The sequence below is a fragment of the Gracilinanus agilis genome, chromosome 2 (genome assembly GCF_016433145.1).
Source record: "Gracilinanus agilis isolate LMUSP501 chromosome 2, AgileGrace, whole genome shotgun sequence".
Lineage (NCBI taxonomy): Eukaryota > Metazoa > Chordata > Mammalia > Didelphimorphia > Didelphidae > Gracilinanus > Gracilinanus agilis.
This window is the reverse complement of record NC_058131.1, coordinates 143,868,293-143,884,807: the sequence shown is the minus strand read 5'-3', so window position 1 is coordinate 143,884,807 and position 16,515 is coordinate 143,868,293.

The window sequence follows — 16,515 nt, the reverse complement described above, 5'->3', positions numbered from 1 at the left end:
GCATAAGCCTGGTATCTTCCAGCACCTTAAATCTGGTATATTTGGGGATTAGGTTAAGGGAGAAAGGAAAGAAGTCATGTGATTGGTAGAAGTTCCTTTATTTTTTGCTCCTTTCATTTTGTTTATCTACACCAAAAAAAAATATGATGGTAAGCAGTGATAGTAGGGCAAGGAGAGAAAGGAATTGGTGTTTATTAAATACCTACTATGAGTCAACCACTGTGCTAAGCACTTTACAAATATCCCATTTGATCAAGGAATAGCAACGAAAATATGTAAATCATTACTTTCTTAATGAAATCAGAAAAGCATAGTAATAGTCTTTAGGAAATGTTGAACATATGTAATAATGTTGTAATATAATAATAGCAACAATATTAAATAAAATATAAATAAACATTAATTTATATTTAACATTAAACATATTAAACATAAAATTAAAAATATTAAATAAAAGAATTTCAAGTAATGATACTACTTGAAAACTTAGTGGTTGGAAACATATCTAACTTTTTTTTTCAAATGCTTAAAGAAAGTATGGGAAATAAGTATAGACTCCAACACAATGGCATTCACTTGTTCTTTTAAGGATTCTATTGTTTCCAAGGTCCAAGTCACTACCTAAAAACATAAGAAGGCACATTCATTCTCCTGGAATAATGACAAAGTAGTACACCAATCAGGACCCAATTACTAAGATGGAGTATAGTACCAGGTTCATAGATCCTTAAGGGACATGTCATAAGTCATGTCTATCTAATACCCTCATTTTACAAATGAGGAAATAGAATCATAGAGTTACAGAATGCTAGAGACGAATATATCCTTAGATGCACCAAACCCTTCATCTTACAGATGAGAAAATTTGAACCTAGAGCAGTGGAGGCAGCATGGTATAGTAAGAGACTGGATTTGGAGTCTCCTGATTTGGTTTCCAATGCTAGCTTTGTTCTTTACTGTATTTGTGGCAGCCAAATCATCTCATTCTTCTATCTGTGTCTGTTAACTCATTTGTAAATTGAAGAGATTTGATTAAATTATCTCCAAGGTCCCTTCCAACTTTAAATCTCCAATTCATTACTATCTCAAAACCACACAGCTAAGGGAAAAGCATATATAAATGTGGAGCCAATATTATTACTTAGAGGAAGTACCAGAACTAAAATTCAGGTCCCTTGGTTTTCAAACCAATGTTCTTTTCACAGCCGCTTACTTGGAAACCAGATGATCACACCTTAAAGTAAATAGAATATTTTGAAAAACCTTTTAGGTAGAAAGAGGAAAATCACACAAGGATGAGTTCATATCAAGGATGAGGAACTAAAAAAAACCTTCTAGGTTATATCCTGGATAAGAACAAATACAGCTCAGTTTTCCATACCTTCTATATATTTATAGTACTATAAATGAGAATTTGTACTTAGGATGATAATAACCTTGAGAAAACAAATAATCCTCCTACATGATCCTGAACATATTGAGTTAACCTCCAGTATACCATCATTAATATGGTAAGAGTGTGGACAAAATAGAGATTTTTCACAATTGACTTTGAAACAAAAAGGGCTTTCTGACACATTCTAAGTTACTCTTAAAATACAATCAACTATAATACCCAAGGCATTCTGGTTATATGAAGCTTTGCTTTACCAGAGACTGACTACCAGATACTCTAAGAACTAGTCTCATTGTCCTCTCCAATCAATAATACCATATACTTATGGCAAACAAAATCTTAAAATCACTTAAAATAACTAGTGATAAAATAACTTCATATCATCTTCCTGTAGAAGAAAAAAAAAAGAAAGTTTCACAAAACAATGGATCACAAAAAGACAAAGTTCTCCAATTCATTCCCTCCCTTTCAAATTGTCCCTATTTATCTCTATCATGGAAGGCTGTGAATCTTTCCAAATTTCAAAGATTTCCCAAAAAGATGATACCATAGGCACTCATTTCAGTGTTAAACAGTCTTAATTTTCAGGAACTCTGTCATTCTCTGAGTCCCTCATACCAAAGCAAAGTAGCATGTTCTATTCTTTCTGGAAAACAAAAAATCAATCATAAATTTAGATCTAGAAGGGACCTGAGACTAAGGAATCATTCCACTCATTTTATGGGACAGGAAACTGAGACCCAGAAAAAAAGTAACTCTCTTAGAGGACACACCATCCATAAGCACTAAGGTGAGATTTGAACCCTGGTCTGTTATCCAACAATCTTTCTATCACACCAAGTTGCCTTCTTTTGTTCCTATTTTCTTCATAATTATCACCTTTCACATATTTGAGACTATTTAAAGTCTCCCCTCAACCTTCTCTTCCCCAGAAAAATAAGATCATTTCCTATAGTATTAAGTAGCACCCTGATGCATTTCATGAAACTACAGAAACGTTTTACTATATATGTAAGCTACCATTATCCATTATGATAATAATATTTCTCATAAAGCTCCTTTTATTAAAAGATTGAATAAATACTCCAACGTGTTCAGAAGAACACAAGCTCTTTTCAAGATCTCATGACAGGCATTTTCCACATTCACCCTTTTTGATTCTTTGCTATTTCCATGTTTGTGGAATGAGTCATTTTCAAGTTTCCCTTTACTTCCTCAAAAATACCTTCTATATGAAACTCCTGTTAAGGTAAATCAATCTGATTCTCCATGCTCTCTACTACACAATTAAAAATTTATCCTAGATAATCCCAAAGGTCTTCTCCAGCTCTGGGATGCTATGGTCTATCATCTCTCAATCAATGGGGTCTAACGTGGAAGATGCGTGGTGAGATCACTGATGATCAGGAGGATTTTGTCCTAACTTTCCAGAAACAAAGACAAGGGCAAACCTAAATATTCTATCCCTGCACACTTGGATCAAGGGGAAATCTACATTTAACATCTGGCTAAAAATTATTCTATTGCACTAACAATGAACTGGTATTTTCCCCAGCATCTAAGCACGTTCAGTTAAATAAACAAACCTCCGAATACTATCTGTAACAGCTCCATCTGCTGGTTCCCAGATAATGTTACAGATTTGACAGGTGGTCATCAATCATGTTGATCCAATGATAAACAGTACATTATAATAGAAGTTTTTCTATCTTTACTTTTCAAATCACCCAGAAATGTTCCTGCACCACTCTGGTCGCCACACAAAACGGCAAGCGGAGACTCTTGAACATAAAATGAGGATAGTACTGGAAGGCAGCGCAGCCAAGTGCAAAACACATCTGTAAAATGGAGACAATAATTGCACCTACCTCCCAGAGTTGTTGTGAGCACCCAAGTGACGTGATAATTATAAGGCTCTTAGCACAGGTCCTGACACATAGTAGATACTACATAAATGTTAGCTATCATCATCATCATCATCCCCTAGACTAAAAGTTGGTAGACACAGGAAGTCACAACTTTATGACCTCCCCCCACCAACTTTTGGTCTGATCTTAGGCAAGTCTCTCCCATACCCCATACCTCAGTTTTTACTTTGGCAAAATGGAAAATCAATAGTTAAGACTTCAATTCAAGTGGTTTCAAGATTATGATAATGAGGATAATACTTAAAAGACAAAAGCTATATCATCACAAAGTGTTATGTTCATTCATTAATAATCTGGATGGCACAAAAAAATACACGTAGGTAATTTCTATATTTCTCATCATCAGAAGACCTAGAATTAGAAGGAATCTCTAAATAGTCTAGACCAGTGCTTTCATTTTACAGAAAAGGAAAACTGAGCCCAGAGAAGTGATCACACAGGAAATAGGAAGAAGAAATGGGATACAAACCTTACATTTCTGACTACAAATCTAGTCTGCATCTATTTAAGTGAACATAGACCTATATTTCTTTTCTGGTTTGTTATTTTTCAGTCATTTCAGTTGTGCCTGACTCTTCATGACCTCTTTTGGGATTTTCTTGGCAAAGATACTGGAGTCATTTGCCATTTCCTTCTCCAGCCCATTTTACAGATGAGGAACTGAGGTAAAAAGGGCTACATGACTTGTCCAAGTTCACGCCATGACTGTTGGTGGCCAGGTTTGAATTCTGGAAGAGCAGTCTTCTTGACTTCAGATCTGACACTTTACCCACTTTGCCACCTAGCTACCTGCCCTACCAATAGTAACTTGGCCATTTAAAATATTATACTATTATATTCATATACCAGGACATCTTTTTTATACCTACAATACTCAATGGAATTGCATGAAATAAAAATATTTTGTTGATCAAAATCGGTACCTGGCATAGTGCCTCATACACTACAGATGCTTAATAAATACTTTAAAAACGGAATTGAATTACCATATCCAGTGGAAGAAACAAAGAACACATAAAGGATGGTCCCTGTTCCCCACAAACTAGTCTTCACAATCTTCATGAAAGTATAAGGATAAAAGCCCTTTGATCAGTTGCAATACTGCCATGAGAAGGTAGACCCATGTCCATCGTTGCTGCAATGGAGATCTTGTCTTTGTATGTTCTCAGAATCACCTCGATGGATTCACAGCAAATCTAATAATGAACAAGCTTGGCATAGAGCAACCCTGTGAGTGAATACTAAGTCAATGTAGGGATGTCCTGATATATATTAGAGAACCATAAAGAGCCAGAGGCCATGATGGATTATCTCAGCTTAGGAAAAATCATGGAAGTAAGCAAAGTCTCAGGGAACTTTAGTAAAATATATAGATATAAACTGAGATTAAGTAAGAAAGCTTAGATAGTATGTAGTATGGTGCTGGAATGTTTTCTATCAACCTTTCATTACCTTACCTCTGAGTATTATTTATGAATTTAAATGTTTCCTTTTCCTTTGTAAAAAAAAAGTCTAAAATTTTCATTTTTCTGGTTTGCACTGAAAAGGGAAATGAGGGAATATCGAAATCAGGCTCCCAGTCATGGTGGAAGTAGCACGAGGAGAAAAAAGGGGAGAGGAAACCTGGGAAGTAAAGCACACTGAGGGACAGAAATCTGTCAAAGTCTTAATCCATGTAGACACAGTTTAGAACCAGGATCACTTGGGAAGACAATGAAAGACAAAAGCCATCCATGTACCCCCATCCATTTTAAAAGAATTTGCCAAGATCAACAAGGCACAGCACTGGATCTTTCATGAGCATCCTAGAGTGACTTTAGGAAGAAGAGGAAAGGAGAAGAGAATAAAAATTTACATAGGCCCTATTATTGTTGAACACATTACAAATATTATCTCATTTCTGACCCAAGATAATTCCATAGAACTCATGATGAAAAATCCTATCCACCTCCAGAAAGAGAAGTGATCAATTTCAAATACTAAAAGAAATGGAATTTTTTTACTCATTTTCCTCCTTTTTTTTGCAACATGGCTAATATGGAGATATATTTTTCATGATTTTGCATATATAATTGATATCATATTGATTGCCCTTTCAATGAGTAGAAGAAGGGCTAGAGGGAGGTAAAGAATTTGGAACTCCATTTTTTAAAATGAATTTTTAAGACAAATTTTTTTTAACTATTTCATTTGATCTTCACAAAACTGAAAAGAGAGTGATGTTATTTTTCCCATTTTACAGTTGAGGAAACTGAAGCTAGCAAAGGCTCCATGAGTTGTCCAAGGGCAGATTTGAACTCAGATCTTTCTGATTCCAGTTCCAGAATTGGAATCTAGAGACAATGAATCTTATTCTTACTGAATGTGTTTATTGACTTTAGTTTTCCCCTGATTAGTGCTGAATCTCAAATGATTTCATGGAATACTTACTTCTCTACAACACTACAGTCAGTAGACTCCCCATCTAGCTCTTAATTCTGTTTTGTACTATTTCCTGTTGTCTCATCTATGTTATTTTTGCCTCCCCAACCAAAGCTCTGGTGGATTACAAAGCTTTTAGGATCCAAGGATCATAGTTTGATTTGTTTGGTTTTTTTAAGTTCAATAACCCAATGAAAACACATTGTCAGGGCAGCTGGGTAGCTCAGTGGATTGAGAGCCAGGCCTAGAGATAGGAGGTCCTAGGTTCAAATCCGGCCTCAGACACTTCCCAGCTGTGTGACCCTGGGCAAGTCACTTGACCCCCAATGCCCACCCTTACCACTCTTCCACCTATAAGTCAATACACAGAAGTTAAGGGTTTAAAATGAAGGAAAAAAAAAGAAAGAAAGAAAACACATTGTCTACTATATTCAAAACACAGTATTAGGTAATGAGAGAATTATTGATCTGGCTCCTGGTTTCAAGGAGTTAATATTCTCATGGGAATTTGAGATAGAGTAAATAGCCTTAATATAAAATGGAATATACTAATTACCAAAGAAGTATACAAAGTAAATTAAGAGACATGGAACTGAGAGGAAATTGTGGTTATTTCTGGGATTTAGAGCTAGAAGAGGCCTTATAGTATATTTTATCTATTAGACAAGGTAGAGATCAAATGTTCTTGACTTCCTTTATGCCGTATACCTCTTTGGAAGTTTAGTTAATCCTATGGACCGCTTCTCAGAGTAATTATATGCTTAAATGAATAAAATAAAACAGAATTAAATAAAACATAGTTTTCAAAATATTGAGAAGATGATAGCTTAGGATTTGCCTGCCCTAGGCTAAGAATTTCTGGTCAAATTGTATTTTTTTACAAATAAGGAAAATGATGCTCAGAGAGATTAAGTGAGTTACTCAAGGCTATTTAGGAAGGAAGGATAAAGTTTGATTCCAATTCTTCCAATGGCAAATTCATTATTCTTTCTAGCATACCATGCTTAATATTTATTTTTTATAAAATTCTAACTAATTTAATGTTTAGAGATTCGTATATCATTTTTATTTGTTAGCTTATTTGAAGATTTGTTTTTGTCATAGTTATATTTTGTTTGGAATACATTTCTGCAAGAGATGTGAAACAGATAGATGTTCAATTAATATTTATTTATTCTTAAAGGAAAGAATTTAGAGACTAGTAGAATACATACTTATTGTCATTCTATGTTCAAAGAGATTTTATCATTGATCTCCAGAGAAGTCTTTTAAAATGTGGTAAATTATTGGCTATGAGAGGGGAGAGAGAAAAGGGAAGGGAGAGAACATGAATTATGTAACCAGAGAAAAAATATTCTTAATTAATTAATTTTTTAAAAGAAAGCAAAAAAGATAGAAATAAAACCAAAAAAATGTGGTAAATTAATTTTCAAAAGGTATTGGTATCCTTTTTGTAGGATACTTAAAGCTGGAAAAGTCTCCAAAGGCCAATTTGTCTACCTCCCTAATTTCACAAATGAGAAAACAGAAGCCACAAAAAGTCAAAAAATTTGCTCAAGGTCCCTCACATTAAATGTGATAGAACTAGGTTTCCAGTATGAATAGCATAATACTATTTCAGCGGGTTTTCCACCTGAGCACACTGCTTCCTATATAACATAAAAAAGGGTGTGATGGTAGGTATTAACTCTCCAACATGATTTTCAAATTCCGAAAAACTCTTTATAACAACTAATTTCCTACACAATAGCTACATCTTCATCATAATTATGTCCTACATCAAACTATAAATTCTCCTGTTCAAATTGAAAACCATTGAAGAAATAACTGAGTTTTAAGATGAAATGTTTCCATTTCATGTGGCAATATCTGCCCCTGATTAAAATTTGACAATCAAACAACCAAAATGATAATTTGGCTCCTGAAGAGAAGTTGTGATTCCTCTGCAATAGTGATCAACAAGAAGTTATCATTTAATTTGTTGAGCTATATCCTGTCATCATGATAATCATGATACCTCTTTCCACAAGATCACCCAAGGAGTTAAACTCACCAGGAACTGATAAATATTAACTTCTCTAGGAAAATCCTAGTGTGCTTAGCAGAGAAACCTGCAATTCAGCCAATAAATTGCCTATCTCCTTTGAACAGACTCACAGAATGAGATGTGTTCAACCAAGTATCATTTCCCAAAATCATTTCCCTGTTCCTAATAATTTGTTAAAGAACCCATTTTCCAGGAGTCACAATAACTGTAGGAGGTCAGATTCACTCATGCTCTATTTTTCTTGTGTGAGTTCTCTCCTAGTTAAAAGTAAGCAGTCCCTCTTTACCACTATCTTCACCCAACCTCACCTACAGACTAGATGTAAACAGGGGCTCTTAATTTTTTCTGTGTTGTGGACCCCTTTGGCAGTATGGTGAAATCTAGTAACCCCTTCCCAGAATAATGCTTTAAAATGCATAAAATAAATGTAAAATTACAAAGGAAACCACTTATATTGAAAGTTATATTTTTTAAACAAGTTAACAAACCCCAAGGCTAAGAATCCTTGGGCTAGGTATATTTTCCCAGACTGAATCATTCTAGCCTATCAATCCCACTTTAGTGATGAGTAAATGTAGGAAAGAAGTAGCTGAAACTCCCCCCTCAGCTAAAGCCAATACAAATAATCCAAAAAAGATCCAGAAAATAAGAATAGGGAAAGATGAAGAAGCATTCTGAATAACTACATTACTGAACAAGAAAGAAAGGCTACAAAGAGAAGACAATTTGTTGGTGTGGTCAGTATGGCAAAAATAACCTATAGAATGTCATCCTTCCATTGCTACTATCTTCAGCAGCTGCCATAAGATTTCTGAAGATAATGATATTGATGGTAGTGGTGGTAGCAGTGGTAATAACTAAATTGACAACCCATGTTTCTATAGCACTTAAAGTTTTGAAATATGTTTTCCTCCCAACATCACTGTATAATACAAAGATTTTTTTTCTCTACTTGATAGATAGGGAAATCGAGGCCTTGAGAAGTTAATTAACTTACCCAGAGTTAATAAATGTCTGAGATGACATTGAAATCTTTTTCTCCTGACTCCGACTCTAATGCCATATTCTCTATGTAGTCCTAACTTTTTCTGGATCTTAGGGAAAGAAATTGGTAGGTTCTCACCCACATATGAGATAGAAGTAGTAGCACAAAAGTAAAAATCCCCAAGTTGCAAAAGAATCCAATTCAAATTCTATATAAAATTTAACAATTGGATAAACCAATAGATTTGTTTTAAAGGAAATTGGGAGTTGGGAAAATTGGATTTTTTTTCCTTATAAAACAATAAAAAATCCAAGGCAAGAATTTATCCACAGGTTGTTTTCTCTAAAATCCTATTTGTAGTATGGTGGTAACACAGAGTCTGGAAGATTGTATCAATGCAATTTAAGCTTTGATAGGTAGGTCCTACCAAGCTGGAAAGGCTTTAAATATAGGGATGTAGTAGCAAATTGTGTAGAGGACTAACATAATTAAGTTCAATGTAGGTCATCAGTTTAGTAGAGAGATGATAGATTTTTGATCATAGAAGAACTTAAAAAACCCTCTATAAAGTCATAGAGAGATCACATGACCATGAACTCTATGAGGTTTTCAGTCAGGTAAAAATTATAAAACTTTGAAGTGCTGAAGTATCAGCAGTTGAGTTAAATATCTCTAAACCTAATAGAATACCATATGTAACCTATGGCCCAAAGATCTCTCCCAAGATTCTAAGTTCACATTGACAAGGTCTAATCTTGGGAACACACCCCAAAAGGATCATATTTATATTTTTGAGTCATTTTGCCTCTTTCTAGAATTTACTCCATGAAATCTATTATAGCTTAAAAGATCCCATACCTAGGTTTTGCCAAATGAGACTAACTGGATCTCCAGCTCTTATGTAAGTTCTCAAGGTCGTTATAGGCATATTGGATAGCATTTTTTTTCTCCTCACTGTAAATGCAGACCAAGAGATTCAAGAACAACATAAGCAGATGAAGGGAACAAGAAATAATTCAAATAACTCATTACTAGATACTTAGTACTAGATACCAAAAATACAAAATACTCAAATAGTCCATATATCCCCTGTTGAAGGTTACACCAAAGATATTTTCCTTATCTCAGCAAAAAGGGCTTATAATGTAAGCTCATTAATTATTGGGATAGTTATCCAATAGATCATATACCCTCCTGACCAACCCCCTTACAAATCAACAGTGAAGCAACAAGAGAAAAATGTAAGGAAAAGGAGGAAATTTTTTATTATTTTATTTTACATTTTATTTTCCCCCAATTACACATAAAAACAATTTTTAACATTCTTTTTTAAATTTTTGAGTCTCAAATTCTTTCCATCCTTCCTCTCCTCCCCAAATGAGATGAAAAACAATTTGATATGGATTCTGCATGTGCAATCATTTGAAACATTTTTCTAAATTAATCTTTTTGGGAAAAAAAATCCAAACCCCCAAAAAAAAAATTAAAGGAAAGTGGAAAGAGTATGTTTTGGTTTGGATTTAAACTCCATACATTTTTCCTCTGGAAGTAGATGATATTTTCATCATGAATCTTTTGAGATTGTGTTGGATCATTGTATTGCTGAAAATAACTAAGTTGTTCACAGTTGTTCATCATACAATAATTGCTATTACTGTGTACAGTGTTCTGCTGGTTCTGTTCACTTCACTCTGCATTAGTTCATATAAATCTTTCCAGGCTTTTTTAAATTCTTCAGCTTGTCATTTATTATAGTACAATAGAATTCCATTACAGTTACATACAACTTACTCAATCATTCTCCAATTGATAGGCATTCTCTCATTTTCCAATTCTTTGCCACCACAAAAAGAGTTCCTTATAGGTTATTTTTTCCTTTTTTATCTCTTTGGGATACATAGCATTGTTGGATCAAAGAGTATTTATGGTTTGATAATCTTTTGGACAGAGATCTATATAGCTCTCTAAAATGGTTGAATCAGTTCATGACTCTTCTAAGAGTTCGTTAGTGTCTCAGTTTTCCCACATCCTCTCCAGCTCTGGTCATTTTGCTTTTCTGTCATAAAAGTCAATCTAACTTTATCTTTACTGTGATATTGGTCAGTCTGATAGATGTGAAGGGGTACCTTAAAATTGTTTTAATTTGCATTTCTCTAATTAATAATGAAAGAGGAAAAATAGAGGAAGAAAAAGGGTTCCTCTAATGGGAGCAGCAGAGTAGCCCCCAAAACTGCCATCATAGCAACTTCTTGACAGAGTGGTCATAGGTGGCCAATAATGGGGTAATAACATAGTCAGTATGGACTAGATCTTTAGGGAAAGAAAAGATTTATATAAGAAATCTCATTTATATTGTCTTCAAGCCCTTTCTATAAGAAAAAAAAAGTGTCATTCTAGTCTTATTCTGGCCAGTACTTTTCTTTTCTCCTATTCCCACCGTGGATGTCACTTACTTGTGCCAATACAATGTTTCAATAAGTTTGGTTTTATTTTGCATTTGAAGTCAGAGGACCTCGGTTTTCATTAAGGCTCTGCCAGTTACTTTCGGTGAGTCCTTGGGTAAGTAATTTAACTCTATTAAGCCTGCATTTTCTCTTGTCTAATGAAGGAGAAGGATGGTTCTTCTAGCAATCACTACATAAAAGCTAGCTATCAATCTAATATAATGTTACAGTAGGAAGAGCACTAGCTCTGGAGCCAGAGGACCTGGGTTCAAACCAGGAGCATGGTGGTAAACATTTAACAACCAGATTTCCTAATGCTCAAACATATTTTAAAATTTAATTAACATTATTATAAACATTTTATCCCTCATTTTGTTAACACCAGAACAGAACATTTCCTTTCAACTCTACGGTTGTTAATTTCCTATCCAGAAGGAGCTAAAATGACATCTGACTCACACTTAGCAGTCTTCATTATTTTCACTGGCCTGTGGGCTCTATTTTATGTTAGATACACATAATTCTGTAGTTACAGAACCTAGAGTTCTGGGAAACATTTATTTTAAAGAAAGAAGCCACATGACCTGAAAATTTTGACAGATATCCTCACACATTTAAAGAACCAGGACAAAGAACCAACCTGTTTCTTTCATGTAACATTGGCCCTATTGATACTCTCCAGGTAAAGAACCCATTTACTAACCCATGAATTTCTTCCAAAAATAATGTTCAATATAGCAATTTTTCTCAGTCATTCCCATCAGGTCTTTCCTTTGCCTTCTGAATCCAGAACAGATACCTCAGTAATTTCCTAACCTACAAACCCTTGGATAATCTTATGAACTGTGAATGGCATTATCTGAGCAACATTTGTTTGTGCTGAAAGAAGAGCACCCAATGGTTAATCCCAAAGATTGTTCCATGATGGATTATCCTGAACGGTATTTACCAGAAATGTTTCACAGCATGAATCTGGGCCAAAACTATGTAACAGGCAGCACAAGATTAGGGGGAAACAGTGTTATATGGCTGCAGCTTCTAAGAAGCTTATACAGACTTTGCACATACCAAGATTCTGGGCTGCTCTAGCAATATTCTCGACGGCAGGTAATCAGGACAGTTCCAAGCAGGTACATCAAGGCGATATGCCTGATCAGCATGTATCACTGCATGATTCAGGGGATACTACAGTATTCGGTGGACCTACAATGCCTGTCCCAAAGTAGAAAGCCTGTCTGCCCCACACCTGCTTTCTTAGCAATGATATTTAGGAGATGATTTTAACTTAAATTTTTTCAGGCTGTACTAGGCTTTGGGCTCTCCTGTACACTATGGAAACATTTTTGTAGTTGATGTGTCATTTCTCTGCAATATATTCCTTAAAGACTTCCCACAGCTTTGCCTTCTAGCACAACTCATAGCCTCTTTGTGAGAACCTGGGCTACTGGACAAAATTAACCTAACAATTCAGCTAGGCAGTGTAATGGAGAGGGTGCTGGACTTGGAGTCAGGAAGACAGTCTCAGATGACTAGTAGCTATGTGACTCTGAGTAAGTGGCTTAAGAGCTATCTGCCTCAGTTTTCCCATCTACAAAATGGGAGAATAATAGAACCTACATCCTAGAGCTATTGAAAGTCTAAAAGAAGATAAAATAATTCTTTGTAAACTTTATATCACTGCATAAATGCTAACTATTAATCTAATGTAGCACTAGCTCTGTAGTTAGAAGACCTGGATGCAAATGAGTATCATGTTGGTAATGTTTCTCAGGCATGTTTATAAATTTAATTAATATTATTAACATTTTCTCTTTCACTTTCTTAAGATTAGACAATTAACAAAAGAATAAATCAAGCCTTGATTAGTAGCCTTTGCTCATTTTTGAGGTATAGATGCTCTCACTGAATATTTAGTCACCAATCCTCATTAGCTATCAGTCTCTCACAATTCTGCTTCAATTGATTAATAATACCAAGTCATGTTTATGTAGTATTTTCATCCCAACTTGGTGAGGAATATTGAGATACTCACTTATAAATCAGAAAACTGAGACTGAGAAACTAAGTGATTTTCCCACAGGCTCACAGGTAAATAAGTATTGACACCTAAATAGAAAGGGAGGTCTTCTGGTTGCAAGACAAATGATCTTTCTATTACCCTCACGCTGCTTCTCCAATATTCCTTCTATATAAAAAGTCCTTCTGAAAAGTCATTGCATTTAATGTTTTGTGTAACATTGTCTTAATAAAAATCAATGCTTCTGAGGTCTATGCTAAACACAGAAGGTATTTGCTAGACCCAGGATTTGGTAGTCAAAGACTACCATAAGCAAAAAAACAAGACAGAGTAGATCTGTGTTGGTGAACCTATGGTACATGTACCGGAGGGGGGCTGCTCCCTTCCCCCTCTCCACCACACCTGAGGACATTTTTACACATCACCCTCCCCTCTTCCGAGCAGCCCAATGGGAGTGCCTCCTCTCACCCCTGTCTGGGGTAAAGGGGAAGCTCACATGCAGTGTGAGGGTTCAGGTTGTGCACTTAGTCTCTAAAAGGTTCACTATCACTGGCATAAATCATTCACATTCATGAAGAGCTGTGAGATATCTGGAACATTTTCTTGATCACCTCAGAATTTCTGGAATTCATCTTTTCCCCAAGAGTTTCACGCCTGTCATCTTCCAGGGGAATGGAACCCAAATGAAACACAGCAATATAACCTTTCACAGAATGGAATGACTTTCACAGCATCCCCAAATTTAGGTGTTCTTTCTCATGTTTTCACAAAGCTACATGTATTCTGTAGTATTCTCTCACATCTAGAACTCCCACAGAAAAAGAACAGGGGTCTAATATCCTCCTTCTCACAAAATCTTGAAGCTTCTAGAGACTGTGTCAAGTGTATTGCTCATGTACAAGCCATTCTTGCTCATGAGAGGAACTGAAGGAAGAGAGTAAGGTTTGTCTACCAGTATTACAGATGCTATTGGAGCAGAAGTCTATTTGCCAGATGAAAACATTGTATATCTCCCTCTAAGCCCTTCACTGATTGAGGGCACTAAACGGAGCACCACAAATCCAAAAGGCCTCCTTTGATGCCAGATTTTGCACTTAAATCTCTGAGTATGTTTACAGATGCATTAAGCAAACTCACCTATCTTTCCATGGAAGCATAATTCAATTCTAACCAGGGATGTGCTTCCCAATTCAATTCAATAAACTCTTAGAAAGCACCAATTGCCACAGAGCAATGTACCCATCTGGAAGAGATATAGAAATAAATAAGACCTCAATCCCCACCTTCATGCAGCTTTCAATTTAGGAGTACTTCAAAAAATCCATGATTGCATATTTTTGAAAGAGATAAATACCTAAAAGTAATTACTATGGTAAATCATAGGATCACTGATTTAAAAATGGAAAGGACTTCAGAGGGCATCAACTTGCCTAAGATCACAGAGGTAATAAGATTATCAAGTAGGATTTTAACAGAAGTCCTCTGATTCCTAATCTAGCAGTCTTTCCACTGTACCACACATGCTACATGATATGTGCATAAGAGAGTTATAAAAAAGATTGATAAGAACTTTGGGGGGGGGGGTGGATGGGTCAGGAATCAAAGAAAGTTTCAAAAAAGAGATGACAGTCAATAAACATTTATGAAGTGCCTACTATGTTCCAGTCACTGTGTAAAGTACTAGGAATACAAAAAGAGGCAAAAATAGTCCCTTACCCCAGAAAGCTTAGCATCTAATGACATTTTAAAGGTAAGCAAGGGCTATTGATCTGAAATGGCAGGAAAAGGGTATGTTGTCCATAACAGTAAGCAAAAGCAAAGAGGATATGTATGGGGGGAGGGGGCAGTGGGCAACATAGTTTTTTTTGAAGCATCTAGACATAAAGATGACTCAGTGAATGGAGGTGCCAGAACTTTTTGTCTTTATAATAATGGCTTCCAAATCAAAGTCATCTACAGTCATAGCCTAAATCACTCTTGATGAGAGAAATGCAAATTAAAACAACTCTGAGGTAAGACCTTACTAAACCTATCAGATTGGCTAATATGACAGAAAAGGAAAAGGATAAATGTTAGAAGGGATGTGGAAAAATTGGGACACCAATACACTGTTGGTGGAATTGCAATCTGATCCAACCATTCTTGAAAGCAATTTGGAACTATACTCAAAGGACTCTAATACTGTGCATATCCTTTGATCTATAAATACTATTACTAGGTTTGTATCCCAAAGAGATTAAAAAAGGGAGGCAAAAGGCCTTTTTGTATAAAAATACTTATTGCAGTTCTTTTTGTTGTAGCAAAAAACTGAAAATTGAGGAATGGTTGTACAAGTTGTGGTATATTATAAGGATGGAATACTATTGTGCTAAGAAATGACTAGCAGGATCATTTTAGAAAAATCTGGAAAGACTTATATGAACTGATGCTAAGTGGTGTGAATAGAACCAGAACATAGTACACAATGACAGCAATATTTCTTGATGAACACCTGTGAATGACTAGTTATTCTCAGCAATCAAGGATCCAAGAGACTCATGACAAAAAAATGCCATCTGCCCCCTAAGAAAGAACTGCTAGAGTCTGAATGCAGACTGAAACATACTATATTTCATTTTCTTACTTCTACTTTTTTCATTTGAGATCTCTTCCACAAAATGACTAATTAGAAAAAAAATTTGCATGATTGCACATGTAAAATCTACATCAGATTGCTTAGCCTCTCAGAAAGGAGGAAGGCAGCAAAAGAGGGATGGAGGGTCAGAAGAAAGGAGAGAATTTGGAACTCAAAACTTATAATAGGGGTTTTCAAACTATGGGCCATGAACCACTGAAATTGTGAAAAAGAGTCATTAATCTATATAGCACCAAACCATCATTTTAATCTTTAGCGCCAACAAAATATACAACTGTTGCATGGCTCTCAAAAAAATTTTAGGGATCCTCATACTATGTAAATCACTAAACATTATATACTTGTATTATTCATCTGCTTGTATACACTTCCTATTTTTCCAACTTGAATGTAATTCTATGAAAGCCCATTTTAAAGGGCCCCAAAAAGCTCATATTTTAATGAAATGATATGCAAATATTGCCTTTTTTCCATTAAGCCAGAGGACAATAAGGGATTTAATACTTTGAAAAGATTTGTGGAAGTCAGTTCTCCCAATAGGACAATTGTAGAGACATTAGGTCCCTTGAGAATAAAGATGGAAGTGAGGATGGGGAAGGGAGAAGAAAATAACATAGACATAGATAAGTCTATCTAGAATAG